Source organism: Cherax quadricarinatus, chromosome 73 (genome assembly GCF_038502225.1).
Source record: "Cherax quadricarinatus isolate ZL_2023a chromosome 73, ASM3850222v1, whole genome shotgun sequence".
NCBI lineage: Eukaryota > Metazoa > Arthropoda > Malacostraca > Decapoda > Parastacidae > Cherax > Cherax quadricarinatus.
This window is the reverse complement of record NC_091364.1, coordinates 21,741,362-21,747,737: the sequence shown is the minus strand read 5'-3', so window position 1 is coordinate 21,747,737 and position 6,376 is coordinate 21,741,362.

The following is a 6,376-nucleotide window of genomic DNA, read 5'->3' as shown; positions in this document are numbered from 1 at the left end:
GTCAGTAACTTCTTCAGTCCAGTCAGTAACTTCTTCAGTCCAGTCAGTAACTTCTTCAGTCCAGTCAGTAACTTCTTCAGTCCAGTCAGTAACTTCTTCAGTCCAGTCAGTGACTTTTCAGTCCAGTCAGTAACTTCTTCAGTTCAGTCAGTAACTTCTTCAGTCCAGTCAGTGGCTTCTTCAGTCCAGTCAGTAACTTCTTCAGTCCAGTCAGTAACTTCTTCAGTCCAGTCAGTAACTTCTTCAGTCCAGACAGTGGCTTCTTCAGTCCAGTCAGTAACTTCTTCAGTCCAGACAGTTGCTTCTTCAGTCCAGTCACTAACTTCTTTAGTCCAGTCACTAACTTCTTCAGTCCAGTCACTAACTTCTTCAGTCCAGTCACTAACTTCTTTAGTCCAGTCACTAACTTCTTCAGTCCAGTCACTAACTTTTTCAGTCCAGTCAGTGGCTTCTTCAGCCCAGTCAGTGACTTCTTCAGTCCAGTCACTAATTTCTTCAGTCCAGTCAGTAACTTCTTCAGTCCAGTCACTAACTTCTTCAGTCCAGTCACTAACTTCTTCAGTCCAGTCAGTAACTTCTTCAGTCCTGTCAGTAACTTCTTCAGTCCTGTCAGTGGCTTCTTCAGTCCAGTCAGTAACTTCTTCAGTCCAGTAACTTCTTCTGTCCAGTCAGTAACTTCTTCAGTCCAGTCAGTGGCTTCTTCAGTCCAGTAAGTGGCTTCTTCAGTCCAGTCAGTGGCTTCTTCAGTCCAGTCAGTAACTTCTTCAGTCCAGTCAGTAACTTCTTCAGTCCAGTCAGTAACTTCTTCAGTCCAGTCAGTGGCTTCTTCAGTCCAGTCAGTAACTTCTTCAGTCCAGTCAGTGGCTTCTTCAGTCCAGTCAGTAACTTCTTCAGTCCAGTGAGTGGCTTCTTCAGTCCAGTCAGTGGCTTCTTCAGTCCAGTCAGTGGCTTCTTCAGTCCAGTCAGTAACTTCTTCAGTCCAGTCAGTAACTTCTTCAGTCCAGTCAGTAACTTCTTCAGTCCAGTCAGTAACTTCTTCAGTCCAGTCAGTGGCTTCTTCAGTCCAGTCAGTGACTTCTTCAGTCCAGTCAGTAATTTCTTCAGTCCAGTCAGTAACTTCTTCAGTCCAGTCACTAACTTCTTCAGTCCAGTCACTAACTTCTTCAGTCCAGTCAGTAACTTCTTCAGTCCTGTCAGTGGCTTCTTCAGTCCAGTCAGTGGCTTCTTCAGAACAGTCATTAACTTCTTCAGTCCAGTCAGTAACTTCTTCAGTCCAGTCAGTAACTTCTTCAGTCTAAAGGTTCCCAGATGTTTCGCAGGTGTCTCATTCTTCATTATAACACACATACTGTGAATGTTCCCATCACGTTAGTATAGTGGAGAGACGAGTTGCACACTGCAGGTATAGGAGTCAACAAAAGCAGTATCGTAGTCTTATACTGGGTACGTTACTACACTGTTATAACTTTATAGAATAGGGTTGCAGCACACTGCGGGTGTTCCCACTATATAACTATTGTAGATCCCACCCGGAGAGTAACACTGCGCATTCTCGCAATGTACCTGTCACACAGCACAGTGTACCTACACACTGTGTGTTCTTACAGTGCAACTCGCACAAAGCGGATGTATAAAATTGTTATAAGTAATCATAAGATTGTAGCTTACAACCCTGTGAGAACCGACAGTAGTTTTTCTGGTCAAATAGTACTTATGGTCAGACAGTACTTATGGTCAGAGAGTACTTATGGTCAGATAGTACTTATGGTCAGATAGTACTTATGGTCAGATAGTACTTATGGTCAGAGAGTACTTATGGTCAGATAGTACTTATGGTCAGATAGTACTTATGGTCAGATACTACTTATGGTCAGATAGTACTTATGGTCAGACAGTACTTATGGTCAGATAGTACTTATGGTCAGATAGTACTTATGGTCAGATAGTACTTATGGTTAGATAGTACTTATGGTTAGGTAGTTGTTATGGTCAGATAGTACTTATGGTCAGATAGTACTTATGGTTAGATAGTACTTATGGTTAGGTAGTTCTTATGGTCAGATAGTACTTATGGTCAGATAGTACTTATGGTCAGATAGTACTTATGGTCAGATAGTACTTATGGTCAGATAGTACTTATGGTCAGATAGTACTTATGGTTAGATAGTACTTATGGTTAGATAGTACTTATGGTTAGATAGTACTTATGGTCAGATAGTACTTATGGTCAGATAGTACTTATGGTTAGATAGTACTTATGATCAGATAGTACTTATGGTTAGATAGTACTTATGGTTAGATAGTACTTATGGTTAGATAGTACTTATGGTTAGATAGTACTTATGGTTAGATAGTACTTATGGTCAGATAGTACTTATGGTTAAATTCAAATTCAAATTCAAAGTTTATTCTCTATAAAGATTACAATGTTGAATTTACAGAATTTGGTTATTGTGTGGTTTACAATGTAGTTAAATAATGATTACAGTGTACCACTAGAACGCCTAGCATGGCTAGGCATTTCGGGCAGACTTAGTTTAATTCTTTATTTTAAAATATTACAAATTATGAGGTAAGTTGGTATTATGGCTAAGTGACTAAATACTAGTTTGTGAGTTTAGCAATGTGAATGCTTTTGTTTTGGCACAGTACATAGTTTCAGTATTGGAGTATCATAGGATTCATTATTTTAAGATTGAGATTAATATTTCTGTTTATGGTCAAATGGGTGAGTGAGTGTAAGTGTGAACCACCAGGTGGTTGGTATTCGTGTAGTTAGTTGATGGGGTTTATCAGGGAGATAAGATATTTGCTAATGGTAGTTTTGAAGGTGATGAATGTGTCTGCAGTTCTAGAGTTTTCAGGTAGGGTGCTCCAGATTTTAGGGCCTTTGACATACATTGAATTTTTGTAAAGGTTTAGTAGGACATGGGGAATGTCGTAGAGATGTTTGTGTCTGGTGTTATGCCTGTGGGTTCTGTCACAACTATCAAGAAAGCGTTTTAGGTCAAGGTTGATATTGGAGTTTAAGGCCCTGTAGATGTAGATTGCACAGTAGTAAGTGTGGATGTACTGAACAGGGAGTAAGTTAAGATCTATGAAGAGTGGGGGGGTGTGTTGCCAGGGATGGGATTTAGTGATTATTCTTACTGCAGCTTTTTGTTGGGTTATTATTGGCTTTAGGTGTGTTGCTGCAGTTGATCCCCAAGCACAAATAGCATAGGTGAGGTATGGATAAATAAGTGAGTGGTATAGTGTGAGAAGGGCATTTTGCGGCACGTAGTATCGTATCTTGGAGAGGATCCCAACTGTTTTGGATACTTTTTTGGTTATGTGTTGGATATGGGTGCTGAAATTCAGGTTGTTGTCAAAGTATAGGCCTAGGAATTTGCCCTCATTATGTCTGGTAATTAGAGTGTTGTCGATCTTAATGTTAATTTGTGCATCTCCTGCTCTGCTACCAAACATAATATAGTAGGTTTTGTCAGTGTTAAGCGTAAGTTTATTGGCTGTCATCCAAGTCGATATTTTGATCAGCTCCTCGTTAACAATGGTGTTGAGGGTGGCAAGATTAGCGTGAGAGATGACATAAGTCGTGTCGTCAGCAAAGAGAATGGGTTTCAGGTGTTGGGATACGTTTGGAAGATCATTGATGTATATGAGGAAGAGCAGGGGACCAAGGACACTTCCCTGTGGAACTCCAGTATCAAGTGGCTGTGTTGTTGATGCTGTGTCTTTAATGGTGACATACTGATACCTATTAAGATAAGATAAGATTTCGTTCGGATTTTTAACCCTGGAGGGTTAGCCACCCAGGATAACCCAAGAAAGTCAGTGCGTCATCGAGGACTGTCTAACTTATTTCCATTGGCAGTAAGGTAAGATTTGAAATAAGCAAGCGCATGGCCTCTTATACCGTAATGGTCAAGTTTGTGGAGTAGGATGTCGTGGTCTACTGTGTCAAAAGCTTTTCTTAGGTCAATAAAAATTCCTAGTGGATATTCCTTATTTTCCAATGCTGTGTAAAGCAGATCTAACATTTTTATGATTGCATCATTAGTGCTTTTATTTTTCCTAAATCCAAATTGGCAGGGGTTGAGTATGTTTTGTGCTGTTATAAATGAATATAGTCTCCTGTGCATGAGTTTCTCAAAGATTTTGGATAGCAATGGTAAGTTTGATATTGGCCTATAGTTGTTTAAGTCTGTAGGGTCACCACATTTATGTATTGGTGTAACCCTTGCCATCTTGAGTAGTTTCGGGAAGGTGCTAGTTTCTAGTGACTTGTTAAAAAGTAATGAAATAGCATGCGAAAAGATATGGGCCGCTCGCTTGTACAGTAATGGTGGGACATTAGTCAGATTCCCTGAGTTGTTTTTAAGTGACTTTATAATCTCGGTGACTTCCGAGGGCTCAGTTGGTGCAAGATAGAAGGAATTTGGGAAATTCCCATCTAGGTAGTCCCCAGCATGGGCATTAGTATGTGGGATTTTATTGGCGAGATTAGATCCTATGGTTGAGAAGAAGTCGTTTATCTTGTTAGCTGTGTCAGTGGGATGTAGTGGTGTTTCATTAGGTTTAGTTAGGACAATATTCTTGTTTTTTTTCAGTTTGTGGGTCCCTAGAATCTGAGAGTGTTTTCCAGGTCTTTTTTATATCTCCTCTAGTGTCTGTGAATCTACTGGAGTAGTATAGTTGTTTGACTTTCTTTATTACTTTGGTGAGAGCTGATGAATAGTGTTTAAGAATATCTTTGTGCATTAAGCCCTGTCTATATTGCTTTTCATATTGGTGTTTCTTGTCAATGGATTTCAGAATGGTGCTGGTTAGCCATGGGCAACCAAGCCGTTTGTTTGTGATCTGTTTCGTTTTTATAGGACAATGTTTGTTGTATAGTCTAAGTAATTTGTTAAGAAAAATGTCTGTCCAGTCATCAATACCATTGGCCTTGGAGAATTCTGTAGGCCAGTCAACAATCTCTAGGTCAGTTGTGAACTTCCTTATTGAGGCCTCGTCATGGAGTCTAAATGAGACTTTGTTGTATTCAAGTGGTGGTTTATTAATGTTTGTCAGGAGGAAGGTAGGGTAGTGGTCTGTACTTATGGTTAGATAGCCATCCAGAATCAAAGTAGGTTCGAGAGTTATGCTGACTAACTTTAACAAAACATCTGCAGTGCCTAAACTTGATCAAAAGTTTGTTGGTCCTTATCGAGTAGTTGAACATATCACTGGTAATAAGTATAAGGTTAGAGAAATTAGTACTGGTCAGTATATAGAATCGCATTTAGATCATATGAAGTTAGTATGTGATGATAATGATGTTCCAACCCAGACTAATGTGACAGACTCTGACAATCCTCCTGATCCTGTACTCTACCTCTGATACTCAGTCAGACGATCAACCTGAATGTTGTTATTCCCTATGTACACGACAGGTATTGAGAAACCCTCAAGTATCATTTGTAACTACCAATTCAGATTTGCCTCAAACACAGCATGAGTTAGCCAGTGCAACAGAGTTTGATCCTCCCAGAGATGATACCCATTCTTCATATGTCAATCTCACCCTGGCAGAGTTGGGGTTAAATGTAAATAACCTGTATAGATGAATAATTACAGTATCAACTTATCAGTATTCAAGATTTTTTTTGTGTGTGCGTTCACGTTCTCTCCAAATTCTGAGATTTAGCAGTCTTGATTTGAGTGCACCGAATCTGCTTTTCTGTTAAACACTTCTTTTTTTGTATATATTTCTTCCTCAGAATCCGTAGATCACATGAATACAGATCGATCGATCAAATTTTTTTTATCACTTCTATTGTGTAATCCCAATGTTGAGTTTCATTCGATGAGTTGTGCTATATTATACCTTATAATGCATTACAGTTTCATTACAGTAAGTTTCATTATAGTCAATTATGTAAGCTTCCATTCCAATATTCTCCTTATGTTATAATGTTCAATTGTTGTGTACTTTGACATTGTATAGAATCAGCCCAAGCCGTTCGCCTGCCATCTCTAGCTTGTACTTTAGCTCACTCTAGCTCAAAACATAGACTCCACAAAAGTCATTATTAGACCTTAGTGCAATTACAAGTGAGAGTCTTGTTCTATTTTTAATTTATATTTTTATATTACTAGTTTATACCTAGTTGTACTTTAGTTCACTCCAGCACAACACATAGACAACATCAACTTCATTATGAGTAGTAGTGACTATACCCTACATGACCAAAATACTCTAGCTATATACTTGTCCAAACTTCCTACCACTACAGATATCAGTAGTAGAACTCAACACACAACTCAGGATATAAATAACCATAATTTAAACCTAGAAGATGATTGATCACGTTGACCCTGATCTAAACCTCCA